Below are 15,331 nucleotides of genomic sequence, written 5' to 3'. Positions count from 1 at the left end.
GTCCCTGAATCTAAATCTTTAGGTCCCAATACTCAGTTTTGCCTGAGATATGGATCAGAAGACCAAAAAGAAAGAATTCTGATTTGTCAGTGTGATATAATATCAAGCATACCTTAGGAGGTAGCCACTATACCCAGAGAGAATTGTTTAGCACAGAGACAGTGCCAGCTAGTAACACGTGGCTTCATAAAAAAACAAGATTTTACCTGTCAGAGTCATAACATAACCCACTGGAGGGAAATGGAAGCTGCTAATATATCTAAAAGCATAACCCCAAAGGGAAGATGGGGAACTATTTTCATCTAAGAGCTTAAATTGTTAGTGAAAAAAAACAATAAAAAAGCTTCACTCTGTGCTTCTCAAGATTCCCTTTTCACACCCAAATGACATACACACATGACTGCTTGAGAAAGTAGTTATGGGTAGTCTGAAAATATAGACAAGATGTAAGTCTGGTGAACCTTGTGATTTTGGTTTAAGAGTTTATACAGAAGCAAATGAAGATTTTTAAATAACCTGGATTTCTATTCCAGAAGTCTGGGAAAGAGATGACAGTGGCTCGGTCCAGTTTGTTCTTGTTGTTAGGAACCATCAGTCAGATTCAAGTCACAGAGTCCCTCTGTGCAACAGAACAAAATGCAAGCAGGTTCAGGACCATCCTCACAAGCATTACTGTGTTTGAGCCCACTGTGGAAGCCATTGTATCCATGCATCTCAGTAAGGGTCTTCCTCCTTTTTCAGTGACCCTCACTTTACCAAGCATGAAGTCCTCTTACAGGATGTGGTTCCTCGTGATGCCATGTCTAGAAAATATATGAGGAAAGCTTGTCCTCGTGTCTAAGGAGCATCCTGGCTGTATTTGTTCTTTTGTTCTGCTGGCAATCCATGGTATATTTAATCCAAGGCATCAACTCTTCTTTGGTCTTTGGTCTTCTCTACTTGGTGCCTAGTTTTCACATGCTTCTTAGACAATTGAAAATATCAACACACGAGTCAAGTCCATCTTCATTTTCAAAGTAACATGTTTGCTTTTGTAAGAGCTCCTTTGCAGTTGATTTGTCCAATAGAGTATGCCATTTTGGTTTTCTGAACCATTCATAGGCATTGATTGCTGATCCAGGTACATCTTGAAGAACTTTGAGAGTGTCTCCATTTATTGCGATGGTGCTGGATGATCCATTTGTTAGATTTTTTTTCTTGCTTTCTTTGAGTTGAGGTGTAATCTATACTGAAGTCTGAAATCATCAGCCATCATCATTAAGGGCTCCACACCCTCTTCACTTTCAGTGAAACAGGGAAAAGGAGAAAGTGCTGAGAAGTCTTTAGGACGTGATTGCAAGGGAAATGGGCTGAGTAAGACAGAGGAGTCATTGAATGCTCTCACGTGTCTATCTTGAGCAATGGGCTTGACCATGAAGTAACATGACTCAGGAACTTCTTTGGGAAAAGTATGAGATAAGTAGAAATCACGCTGGGGATAATTAACTTGAGTCACCCAAGTGTAGTTGCCCTAACATCTTGAATATATGGGTATAGGTTTCAGAAGAGAACACTGGACAAGGACTGGAGATTTGAGAGCTGTCCAGATGTACAGGGTAAATAAATCTAGGGCTTGCGAGGTGTCCCGAGAAGCAGGATTCTCAGTATTAAACAGAGAGAGTTCTAAGCAAACCAGGATGAATTGGTCATCCCACTCATGAGCAAATATGACAGAGAGTGAAACACAAACGAGACCAGACAAGAGGCATTCTCAATAGTTATTCTCAAAAATAGATCAGTAAACAGGGAGTTTTCCTGACAGTCAACACAGTAACAGTCAATAGGACATGACTATTGTGATCCGTCTGTCTTCTCTCACTGTGTATTTACTTACCACTCGATAGAGGTTTGCCATGGTCTAGAGGTACTGTTCACATTTTCATTCAAGCATTTGTGTTTATCCATAGTTCAAATCTGCACTACTTCCTGCTCTTTCTCATTTCCCCTTCACTATTCCACCCCTCTTCTGTCTCATGGGATTATTTTCCACTCTTATTTTTCCACCTAGCATTCATAGCACAGCTTACTTCTGCCTCACTCCAAGTTCTTATATATGTTTTATCACTTACTCATAGTTATCCACTTAACCAGCACATATTAAGATCCTACTTTTCAGATCTCATGCATGATCTTTTAGATGTAGACATGAATCGGAAACTTTGTTATCGTTGTTATCTAGTGCTACTATCACAGATGACATGAGTATGTGGCTTTAGCAAGCAGCATGTATTTTCTCACAGTTCTGAGAGTAGATGTCTGCATTCTGGATGCCAGTTGTAGGAGGAAACTCTCTGTCCCTTCTGAGGGGCAGTCTGTCTTTCATTTGCTTCAACTTCTTGGCTCCTTGGTAATCTTGTGATTGGCATCTCTCTTCCCCCATCTCGGCACGCTCACTTGTTTGTTTAATCTCTTTTCTATCCCAAGGTACACCCTACACTAGTAATACCTCACCAATTGTGTTAGTCTGGGTTGACTATAGAAACAAATCTAAGGAGACACGCATATATATGTATGAAAAAGAGCTTTACATACAAGGGAAATTGTATATTAAGAAGACATCCCAGTCCAGTCCAGATCAAGTCCATAGGTCCAATATTAGCCCATTTGTCTGATACCAATCTATAAATTCCTTTCCAGACTCACACAACACATACAATTATGACAAGTACAGGATGATCACAGGCCTGTGGGTGGAAAGTCTTGTGGACCCAGTGGTGTTGGAAAAAGCACTGGCATGGGTTTCCATGTGGCTCCTCCAGCTCCAAGGTTCTGGCTGCATCAGTGTAGTTCCATCTGATTTGTCACAGGAATATCTCAAAGGGACACAAAGCAGAGAATGCGGGTGCCCTACCACCAGCAACTATTTATCTCCATAGCACCTCCAAATGAGGTCATCAAGCTGCAACCTGATTGACAGGCTAAACTCCACACCATCACTCTTAAGTATTAAGTTGGCACCAGATCAGGTAACTACCACACTAATATAACAAAGGAAATCTATTCCCAAATGGGATTATAACCAGAGGATTAAAGGTTAAGGTTTACAATACATATGTTGGGGATACACAATTCAATTGATTACACAGAGATACATTATCCTTAAGATGACACATCTAAATCTTACCTCTCTTCTTTGATTTCAAAAGTACTTAGGTTCTTTGTGGGTTCGCTTTCCATCTGTCTAAAAGCAGCAGGGCATTTTGGAAAGAACATTGAACTCAGCAATCAATGAACCTAATTCCCCTCCCAGATCCATTGCCTGCTCTCATTTAATAGCCTGACGTTGAGCCCTCCATTTCTCATTCACGAGATAACCTCATTGAGTTTCAATAAGGATATAAGAAATAGTTGATATAAAATACACTTTCTTCACTGTGATTTTCCCCTCCCTCTCTTTCTGCTCAAGGTCAGAAAGCATGAGTCATCTTCACATCCATGCAGCAAACTCTCATTAACCTGTTTCTGGTATCGATTGGACCATCAGATTAATGATAAAAAAAAAAGGGAAGAATCCCAGGGTGTGAGGGATAGAATGAGAGGGGCAAGAAGCATTAAAATAAAATTCAAACAGATTTAATGGGAAGCTTCTGTTTTCTTTCCATATATGCAGCAGTTCGGGAATAGTCTTTAGATGCAGGCAACAAAGTGAAAGAGAAGGAACAGTAGTAATCTGCGCCTGCGCGACCCCTAATGTCCACAGGACGCGCCTTGTTCTACAAGCACAAGGAGCAAGTGTGCCTTTTACTCTTAGCCTGGAATTTATCATTCCAAAAAATTGGATCTTCTCATAAGCTCGAAGAACATTTATCTGACCAACTGCCATTGAGTTGACCGTAACTCCTAAGGACTGCTTAGGAGTTTTTACGGGACTCTAACTTTCTTCCAATGTCCGGAGGAGGAAGCTAACGTCCTGGGAGAGGACTTAATATGCCAAAGTATATAGTCTGAGTGACAGTAAGAACAGAAAATAGACATCCCTGCTCCTCAAGGTGGGCTCTACTGATGTTCCTGCTGCCCCTTCCTCCTGCCTCAGACACCCCTGCTCCGCCACCTTGCAGTCAGTGCTGGTCATGATTCATCGATTGGCAGCATTCTTATTTTTTTTATCTAGAGTCACTTTAACTGTGATAAACAAGGTTATTTTTAAAAAGGTCTAAATATAAATGTTTCATTTATTCCAGTGATCCATCGGAGTACTTTTTGTCTCAGTGAGGACAAAGTGTACCTCATGTCATAGGGCAGCAGTTCTCAACCTGTGAGCTGCGCCCCCTTTTGGGGTTTGAACAACCTTTCATAGGGGTCGCCTGATTCATAACAGTAGAAAAATTACAGTTATGAATCAGCAACGAAAATAAGTTTATGGTTGGGGGGGTCACCACAACATGAGGAACTGTATTAAAGGGTCACGACCTTAGGAAGGTTGAGAATCATTGTTGCAGGGAATATGTGACATGAGTGAAACTGGGCGATTTTAATAATCATTGTCTAGAGATAATTTATTCCTGCAGCTTTTTCTACTAATTTTTTTTAGTCATGTGTGTACACTTGCAAATAATGGGACAAGTTTTACCCCTAAAAAAAGTAAAAGAAACTGGGAAAGACAATTTGAGAAGTTGAGAAGACAGTGTCCTTTTAGATATCAGGTGTTAAGGAACCCACATGCCTGAAGGCCCAACTCCGTTGGTGAAGGCCGGTTCACTGGCGCAGGCCTGAGGTCTCCGCTGTTACGCAGGAAAGGGTGAGAGCGCTCCCCACCCTTCCCCTTCCTGTCACTCTACTGGCTGAAGGGGCAAGAGAAGGTCAGGACAGCTCATATCGAAAGCCAGGGGGAGCCCAGGACTTTTTGAACCAAGTCATCTGATGGAGGGTTTGCTTCTTGAGCCTCAGGGCCGGGGAAGGAAATCAGCTATGCATTAAAACCAAATTAAATAAATAAAGTCAGAAGACGGGAACCCATTTCCCTGGAGGTGGTTTTGACTCATGGCACTCCAGATGGGTCAGAGGAGAGTTGAAGTCGAAGGGTCTTGAAGACTGGTTTCTTTGAGGTAGATCATTAGGTCTCACTTCCTACATGGGCTCAACCCACTGAACTTTTTTTTGTCTGCGGCAAAGAATGGCTGCCATCTGTACTACCTGCAGACCTAGAAACGAATCCGTTTGTCAGACCTGCACCTCGCAGCCATTAAAAGTGAGATGGAGAGACAAAGTGGCTGCAACAATGAGCTCACACATAGTGAAAATTGTGAGGATGGGCGGGTAGTATTTCTTTCTGTAGCTCACAGAGCCTCTATGACTCTGGAACAGACCTAACAATTCCCAGAAACTGCTATTTAAAAAAAAAATCAATCTCCCTACAAGCATACATACATGGACAGCATCTGCACAATATACGGGGATTCAAGCCCACTGAATACAAATGTGCTTGGCATGTGTACAGCTCCTGACAGCTTACCCAGAGCTTTCATGTTAAATGGGTCCTCACTTAAGAAGTTGGCAGGTACATAGGGCTCAGGACACAGGTGAAGCATCCTTATACATCACGTGATTGTTCCAAGGTCACGTGGTGAATTAAAGGCAGTGAGAGTACTTGGGAGTTTCTTCCCTCCACCACACTAATATTGCCTGTGTATGTATGTGAGAATGGGTTTTACCAACTTTTCCGTGGTCAGAGATTCTCATCATCTCTGAAGGTAAAGAAACAGTACCAGGAAGGAACAAAGGCTACTTCTTGGAGGGGCATACTACACAGACGTGTCTGAGCACGTTCTAAGAAGAGTCACTGCTATGGCAGAGTTCTACTAAGTGACAAGCCTGTGCAGCCCTCGGTTCCTCTGAGGACCTTGCCACATTCTGAGCTTTTGTAAATCTACATTTCACACCAAATGAAAATTCAGAATGTGAATTAGGACATCGCTATAAATCTCCCACATCCTCTCCCTGAAGAAGAATGTGTAAACTCCGGACATTGGGGAAAGACTCAGCTGATGGCGATGAATGCATGCGGGTCTATTCAAAATCACGCAGGAGACATGTCAGCAGGCTTAAGTGAATCTAAGGATATTCTGAAGGAGGCAATTGGGATTCAATGTTGAAAGTAGAAAACTTTAAATTGAAAGGGGATCAGGGAATTGGTGACACTGCTATGCTGATGGAGAGCTAGAGGTTGAACAAGATATGCTGATGGAGAGCTAGAGGTTGAATGAGAGGAAGTAATTGGCAAGCTCAGTGCCATACATAGAAAAATATAGCATTAGATAAAAGCACGTTCCCATGACTCACAGCCCAGCTATGTTTCCATCAACTCTGTACACAAGTAGATGGTGCAGAAATCTGCTCATGTAACATTTTCCCCTTTCACCCAAGGCCACCAGGCCTTTCTTCTCCCCTTGCCCTTGCTAAACTGCTACTTTCTATTTGAAACAACTGGTAATAACTCAGAAACCACAAGTCCACCCTAATTATACCTAGAGATGTCAAAGGAAGCATCTAAAAATCTAAGGAAAAGGAGCAGATGAACTGAATTTAACATATCCCAATGATGCTCTCTACGCTGATTTCATGTAAGGGTGAAACAGAACTCGACAGTATGGCAGCCATGATTCGCCTTTGATTGGACAATCACCCACTAAATTCTCAACACCCCCAGCAGGGCCCTGCTGTCAAATCTTTAGGATTGGGTAACACTTTCCTGTCTGGAAAGAGAACTGCTGTTCTTTCTATTATCAGTCATGTGTTTTTCCCAAAACTGTGTGTTAATTACCTTATGAAAATTTAAGGGCTTTATCATTAAAATTGCCGTCTCTAGTCATTTGTTCTCAGTTCCAGGAAACTCACTGTAAAAGTGCTGGAAGGATGTCTCCACCCAGATGCCCTTCTAGTCAGCACTGTACCCGCATCACGAGATGAAGTAGACTAACATTCTCCCTCAAAGCAGATCCACCCACGAGTGTCCCAATTCAAGAGCAAGAGTGACCACTTACTCAACTATGCAATGTAAAAAGACATGATTCAGAATTAGCTTGCTTGTGAGTGAACAGACTTTGTAATGTATGTTAATCTGGGTAGACTAGAGAAACAAATCCATAGACACACCTGTGAATAAGAAAGAGTTTTATTTACAAGAGCAATTGAATATTGAGAAATCATCCCAGGTCAATCCAGATAAAATCCATAAGTCCAATATTAGCCCATATGTCCAATACCAATCTATAAAGTCTTCTTCAGACTCACAAAACACATGCAATGATGTTGAATACAGGATGATCACAGGCCAGTGGGTGGGAAGTCTTGTGGATCCAGTGGTGTTGTAAGCATCTCAGCACTGGCAGGAGTCTCCACGTGGCTTCTCCAGCTCAGGGCACTAGCATAGTTCCATGTGTCATCTCAGTAAAGCATCTCCCAGGGAGTGAGCAGAGACTGAGTGTGTCTCCCACCTCCAAGGAAGAATACAGGAGTTCCCAGAATCCGCAGGAGAAGGCCATGCCCACACAGAGGCCTCATTAGCTATATTCTTATTGACAGGCTAGACCCCACCCAGACACTCTTAATCCTCAAATTGATGTCAGATTATGTAACTACCACATAGTGGAACATTCAGGGCTGGAATTCTGGTTCTAACAGCTAATAACCTGGAACACTACTTCAACCAGCTAAACTGAAATTTTTCATCTTTGGAATTAAAATAGTAATATTTATGTATTATTTCTTGTGAAAACTAAGCAGACTATCTTAAATAAAGTACTTAGCACAGTATACTCAATACCAAGTACTCAGTAAGCAATTGCAATGATCGTTGTCTCTCTGGAGAAGAATATTGACAGTACCATGGATTGCTAAAAGGACAAACATCCATCTTGGAAGAAGTAGGGTGAGAATTATTCTTAAAGGCAAGGATGACAAGACTTCGTCTTACGTACCTCGGACATAGTGTCAATAGAAACCAGTCTCTGAGGAAGGATAGCATGCTTGGTCAAGTGTAGGGACAGGAGACAAGAGAAGGCCCTCGATGAGATGGAGTGACACAGTGACTACAACAATGGGCTCAGGCACAGGAACAATTGTAAAGATGGTGCAAGACCAGACTGGCACTGTTTTTTGATGTTGCACATAGGGTCGGTATGAGCTGGAATCAACACAGTGGCACCAAACAATAACAACACCATAGTATGCCATAGGCACTTAACTATTTGATCTCTAAAAGAATAAATGTATCTGAATTGTACTGTCTGTGATTACTAAGGTTTTTTGTCAACTTGACTGGCCAGAGTTTTCAGTAATTAGGTAGCTTAAACATAGTAATCACCCATGATGAGATCTACTCCAGGATTTTGACTAAGTAGACACTGTGGGAAACCTTGCTTGTTTTTTCTGGGTCTTGATCCTTCATCTAACATGTTGACCTCCAGTTCTTTGGACTTGAAACTGTGACCTGCTCTATTGCTTGCCGATCTCAGGAGTAATGAGCAACATACCATCTTACTTGTCAAATTTCATATTTATTCACCTCTGCATCCACAAGCCTGACCTGATTGCCAACCTTGCATTAATTTGCATTCATAGTCAGAAGCCTGTCATCTTCCTACCCTTCTTGAATTCGATAGCCCCCAAGCTACTGGAGTCAGGAGAAATCTCCAGTCTAATTCTGATCCATGTACTTGGAGTTTCTCTGCTTCTACCACTGTATGAACCATTTCCTTGCTATAAATCTCTCTCTCTCCCCTTTTATACTTACATATATACACAACTATATATATATCTAAACAAATATATGCATATATTCGTATACATGTAGGCATATAAATATATGTGTATGTACATGTATGTATGTATATATAGCTATATACACATACATACATATATGTTTTTAAATATATGAGTTACGTGTTGGGCTGCTAACTACAAGGTCAGTAGTTTGAAACCACCAGGCACTCATCAAGTTCACACAATTGTAGAAGCTGGGAAATACACACACACACACACACACACACACACACAAACATATGGATGCATAGATATATGTGTATTCATACCCATACATACAGTAGCAATCCCTGAACTTGGTAATTTTATGTAATGCTATATTTAACTCTTCCAAAACACCGATGGTCAATATTATTTGTATCATGTAAGTGAGAAAACGAAGGCTGCATTGGTGGACCTTACATGCTAGGCTGCTCAGCACACGTTTAGTAGTTCAAAGCCATTAGCCGTTCCATGGGAGAAAGATGAGACTTTCATCTGCTGTAGAGATTTATAGCCTCAGAAAGCTAACGGGGCAATTCCAGTCTGCCCTTTAGAGGCACCATGTCTGAATCAACTCGATGACAATGAGTTTCGTTCCTATGTTTAAGTCGAAATGTATTGCTACGAGGGTTCCATTCACTACGTATGTGGGTTTATTCAAAACAGAATATTTCTAAATAGGTCTATGTGATCAGTGGATAGGCACAGATAAGTTCTCTTAATGAGACGCTGTCTTCATCTAGTTCAGATGCCTTCAAAGAAGCTGGCCAGTTACAGCAGTAGCTTCCAAAGGGATCTGACAGGCCAGTTAAATTCAAGGCACAGAGGTCAGCTCAAGAGGTTGTAGCAATTGCTTGGGGAATCTCAAAGAGGCATAAGATCGATAGATTTTCTCAAAGGACATATGGTGATCAAGAGGGCTCATCATGAAATTTAAGAAAACTGAAACTGCACTGATGAGAAAAAGCCAGAGAAGTTTCACCAAGATGCCGCGCCCCGCCCCGTCCTCCCACCGCCCGCCTCCGAGGGCCACACCACTCATAACAGCAACGCGCTTGCGCCCTTCCCAAGAGAGCTTCTTTGAGAAACTCGATCGCATCCACCTTACAGCTCTGTTCTTGCTCCTTCGGGTCTGTCTGTTCCCCAAACACAAAGAACATTGAGAAGAAACACAATTTGCGTCTTTTGAGGTTACCAAAACAACTACTGTATTTGATTTAGTGTGGTTAGAGAGTGAAGGATTCTTTAGGGGGGGGGGAGGTTAGAGAGATGGAAATGCTGTTTTCAGAAGCGTATAGGCCAAGGTGGAGAAAATGGCGAGAAACAATAAGTTCACATTTTTATGTGTTTTTTAATAACATTTAAAAAATTTCCTAGCAATACTTGGTTGTTTACTCTCATGTATTGTGTGGCTTTGAACCATGGAGTGATATATATGTGGGTGTGTTCTAATGAGGTTTCCAGAGGCGAATGTTGATGTTCACCTTTCTTTTGAAATCTAAGTGTATTCAGGGAAGTTATGATGACATTCCTTAGTCATATCTATGTGATGTGTGTGTGTGTGTGTGTGTGTGCGTGCGCACGCGCACTCTAACAATCTTCTGGAGCATTCCCAAGCTATCCCTTTTAAGTGTTCAACAATTCATGCATATCAGTGTTAGCATTTCCATATACAGAGAATGGTGCTGAGTTACAGAGGCGATAATGTTTCCAATCACACTATGGCTTTTAGAGTCAGGTATCAAACCCAAGCCTGACTGACTCCAGAGCCCTGATTCTTTTTCAAAACACCACACAGCCTTCCACGGGTTTCCTGAAATAGCTGTAGACGCTCCATGACTCACAATCCTCATAGCCCCCAAATCATCTAAAAAAAATTCAGACTGAAAAAACATTCCCAAACTTGAAGACAGCAGTAAGCCACCCTGCCCTCTCACCCCATGATGGCCAACTCTCCTCTACAGCTGCCGATCACTCAAATTCTCTCAAAAACAAAGAGCTGGCTACTCTTAGGAATGACCAGTAAGGTAGATACACCAAAGGGTTCATTTTCTTCAATCCCTAACTCTATGAATGATAGCTCTGAAGTCCAAAACCAACGATAACAGATTGAGTAGCATATGCTTATATAATTGAAAAGAAGCAATTCTAAAAGCAATTTCACCAGAAAGGTTGAGGAGAAAGTTTGTACAAAGAAAGCAATTCCCCTGGAGTGTGAAAGCCATTGAAGTGTTCAATGGCTAATTGAAGGCTTGGAGGTTCCAGTCTACCTAGAGGTGCATAAAAAAAAAAGCCTGACAGTTTACTTCCAAAGAATAAGTCCATGAAAGCATTGTGGACCAACAGTCGACTCTGATCCACATGGGATTGCCAGGAATCAGGTCACCTTGATGGTACTTGGTTTTATCAAGTGTGCAGGCTCCATGGATACAAGACCTTTCATCAGTCATTTCAATGGCATGGCAAACTAAAAGGATGGTCGCATTCTAATGGGACAGTGAGTGCCACTTTTTGTAGGGCTCTTGGTACTCTTCCTTAATCACTTCATAATTATCTATGTTTAAGAATGTCTGACCCTGACTGCAGGCCAGTAGATGTATGAGAATGGCTCACCTATCTGGGAGTGCCAGTGATTTCTACAGAGGAAACACTCCTCAGAAGCCACCAAAGTGATGCTTCATGTCCCTGCATGTCCCCCTGGGAGCTCCTGGTCGACAGATGCCTCTGGCCAGTAACACCACCAAGCAGTCGCTGTCCTCCGGGTACACTGCTCATGACCTTGTGCTTAGCAGATGTATTGGTTTTACATTTAAAGGTCACATGAGCCTAGAAGGAAACCATGAGTCTGACCTAGGAGGATTGCATGCTGTCAACCTCAGCGAGCAGTCAGTAAATGCATGAGCCAGGTCAGGTACTTCTAGGAGCCATGAGTCATGTTTTGATGGTCCCAAAATAAGACTTGGGGAGAGTAAAAGAGTTTCAGACTTCAGAGATAGAGTTCACACCCACAATATTCTACCTTTTGAGATTTTTACTCATTCTGTATTCTAGTATTATTTTTGTCTTGCAGCTTGTCCTCAAAGAACACAGGTTTTATCTGGCTACAATTCAGACAATTCTACTAAAGCTGAAATTAAAATCCTTACCATGATAGATAGCAATGAATGACACATTCAGCTTAAACCATTAGGTCATCCTAGATTGTTGGAAAACGAGGCACTTTGCTTAATGAAACTTCAGTGGGAGAGTAAGGGGTAGTTTGAATTTCTACCACCCCCTCTTTTGTTGTTAATGTGTTTAAAATTACATAGCTACACAATTCCCATTCTCTTGGTGTTAGCTATCTTCTCAGCAAAATGTGAGTTCTTTAACTCATTTCTAACAAGAGTATCTATTCATCCAAAGTTCTGTCTTATCTAACTTTTAGAAATTGTTACATTTTTCATACTAGTAATGTGTCAATCATACATTCTTTAACTATTATTTTAGTGGCTATCCTGGATATAATAAGTGTGCATCTTGACATAGCTGCACAATTTTACTTTTACTACTTTCTTAGCACTGAAAGAACTTTAGAACACGCTGACACAGTTATGCCACACAAGGGGTGCTGTGAGTCAGAACTGGCTTGATAGCGGTGACTTTGAGCCTCTACAATTATGATTATTAGGCCATTTCATGCTATGCTATGGAACACGTCAGCTATTGTTTTGTTGTTTTCAATTCAGCATTCATTCTTTAATTTTTCACATGAATTTTTATATTTCCATTGAGAATCATGTTCTTTTCATCCCATAAAAATTCCTAATTTTTATTTTGAAAAAAAATTATCTTTATCCAATATTTGGTTTTATTTTGTATTTTTATTCTAGTGTCATTCGTGTACTTTCTGTTTATCCCCTTTCACTAATTTTGCATTCTGTGAATTTTGTCTGCTGTCAAATCTACCCATTGAAGTCTTAAAGCATTTTTCCAGTCCATTTCCATTAAAATGGCCATTTACCAATCTCCTTGTGATCTCAGCACGTGCTGAAATTCTCTCTCATTTGATTTACTTTGCCGTATTTTTTTACTTCTTCCTTAACGATATTTTCAGGTGTTTTATTTGTCTCCAGAACAGATCACGATTTTTACAGGAATTTGTACACAATTGATACCCTCTCCTTCACAGCAGTCTCCACAGCAGGATGGTCTCACTGGTCTCACTCCTGCCCTGTGTTTTCCGTTCCCATTTCGCCCTTGTTCATAGTCCTTTTCAAGTTCATCTCTGGGTGAGTGCTCTCTGCCGGATCTCAATGGTGGATTGTTCTAAGATACGTGCACTACACGGATGCTGTTGTTCCCCTCGTGTTGTTCCTGTTGGGCGCCATCCAGTCAGCAGTGACCTACAGCAACCCTGTGCACAATAGATGGAAACGCTGCAGGGACCTGTGCCATCCTCATGATTTTTCCTATCCCTGGGTCCACTGAAGCAGCCACTCTGGCCATCCAGCTGATCCAAGGCCTTCCTCTCTGTTTGTGTCCCTTTGCCTGTACCAAGTATATGTCTTTCTCCAGGGACCGTCTCTCTTGACAATATATCCAAAGAAGGTAAGATGCCGTCCTGCCATCCTTGCCACTAAGGCACTCTCTGGCCTTCCTGCCTTCAGTACAGGGCTCTTTCTCCATTCAGCTGTCCACAGTACTTTCAGTAGTCTTCTCCAGCGCCCCATTCAAATGCATCCATCCTTCCATGGTCTTCCTTGTTCCCTGTCCAACTTTTACATGCACTTGATGCCATGTGAAACACCACGACTGGGCTCAGGTGCCCCTTATCCTTCAAAGTAATGTCCTTGCTCTTCAATACTCTACAGGGGCTTGTGGAGCACATTTACCAAGCACATCCTTGATCTATTGACTGCTTCTCTCATGAACACTAAGTGGGTATGCAGGTGAGACCAAATCCTTGGCAACTTCCTCCTTGTCTCCGTTTATCGTTATGAGAATCATAATAAATCGGACTGAGACATTATATGAGGGTTTTGGTATTCCTTACGATGAGTGGTGAATCACATGGAAGGCTATGATCTTTGATCTTTCTCACCAAGTGCTTCAATTCCTCTTCACTTTAGCAGACAAATTGTGTCGTCTGCATACTGCCAGTTCTCAATCAGCCTTCCTCCAATCCTGACACCACACCCTGCTTCCTATAATCTAGCTTCTCTGGTGCTTTATTCAGCAGACAGATAGAACAAGTATGGTGAGAGGATACAGCCTTGGGGCACACCTTTACTGATTGTAAAGCGTGCAGCATCCCCTTGCTCTGTTTGCACAACTGCCTCTCGATCCATGTACAAGTTCCGAATGAGCCCAATGAACAGTTCTAGAATTCTCATTCTTATCCACAGTGTATTATGGTCCACACAGTCGATTGCCTTTGCACAATGAAAGGCAAGGAGACATTTTTCGGGTATTCTCTGCTTTGAGCCAAGATTCATCTGGTATCAGCAATACTAGCTCCTGTTCCATCTCCCCTTAGAGACCTATTATTTGGTTTAATATTAAACCATGGGAGTGAGTTCATTTCTAAAACTGATGGGTAACTAAAGGCCATAATCTTGGGAGGTCAATCAGTCTCTGTCTGACCAGTAAACCTGGCCTCTTTTTTATTTTAAGTTGTTGAATGTTTTTCTCTTACTCTGCTGAGGAATTCCTTATGTGATCCCTTTCTGAACAATTGTTATTGGTAACAGGGCACCATCTCGTTGTTGAGGTCTCGTGAAGGCTAGTGTGTGCACCATCAATTTGTCCACTGGACTGTTTCTATGTGCCTTCACTTTTTACAACTCTTAGTTTTTCTGTACAAGGAGAGACTAACAGTTACACATTAGAGGACTGCACCTGAATTTTTAAGACCCCAGTAGCTTTTCACCAAAGTAGCATGTAGACCCTTGCCCTTGCGGGCTGTTATGCCACCTGACCTTGGCATCTGCCAAAAAGAGCCATGGCAGCACAGTGGCTACAGGTTGGGCTGCAGTCCTCAAGATCCGCAGCTTAAAACCACCACGAACTCAGAGGGAAAGAGATGGGGCTTTTTATTCCTGCAAGCAGTTAGTCTCATAAACTCACAGGCGGGATAGCTCAACCATGTCTTACAGGTTGCTATGAGCCAGTATTGACTCTTTTTTTTACTCCTCCCTATTCACCCCAACCCTCATGGCCCCTTGATAGATTGTAGACTGTTAATTATTTTCAAATCTCACACCGACTGCTGTCTCCCTTCCCCTCTGGTTTCTGTTGTGCTTCCCCCTGGATGAGAGTATGTGGTTATGTGCCATTCATTGTGATCTGTAGCCCCCTCTGTCCCCACCTCTCCCTACCCTTTTGGTATCGCTGTTCCCCTTCCTGTTCCTGGGTTCCATGTGTCCTGAGTTTTATCTCTTGCCTATACCTATGTATACACGTGCTCCCATCTAGTCCAGAGTGGGAAGCAGCACTGGGGTCATGAGTGGGTGGTGAGCAGGCCTTGAAGAATCAGAGGTATATTGTGTGGTCCATTGGTGCTCTACAG

The sequence above is a fragment of the Tenrec ecaudatus genome, chromosome 8 (genome assembly GCF_050624435.1).
Source record: "Tenrec ecaudatus isolate mTenEca1 chromosome 8, mTenEca1.hap1, whole genome shotgun sequence".
Taxonomy (NCBI): Eukaryota; Metazoa; Chordata; class Mammalia; order Afrosoricida; family Tenrecidae; genus Tenrec; species Tenrec ecaudatus.
The sequence above is the reverse complement of the archived record's forward strand: the minus strand, read 5'-3'. Positions refer to the sequence as shown.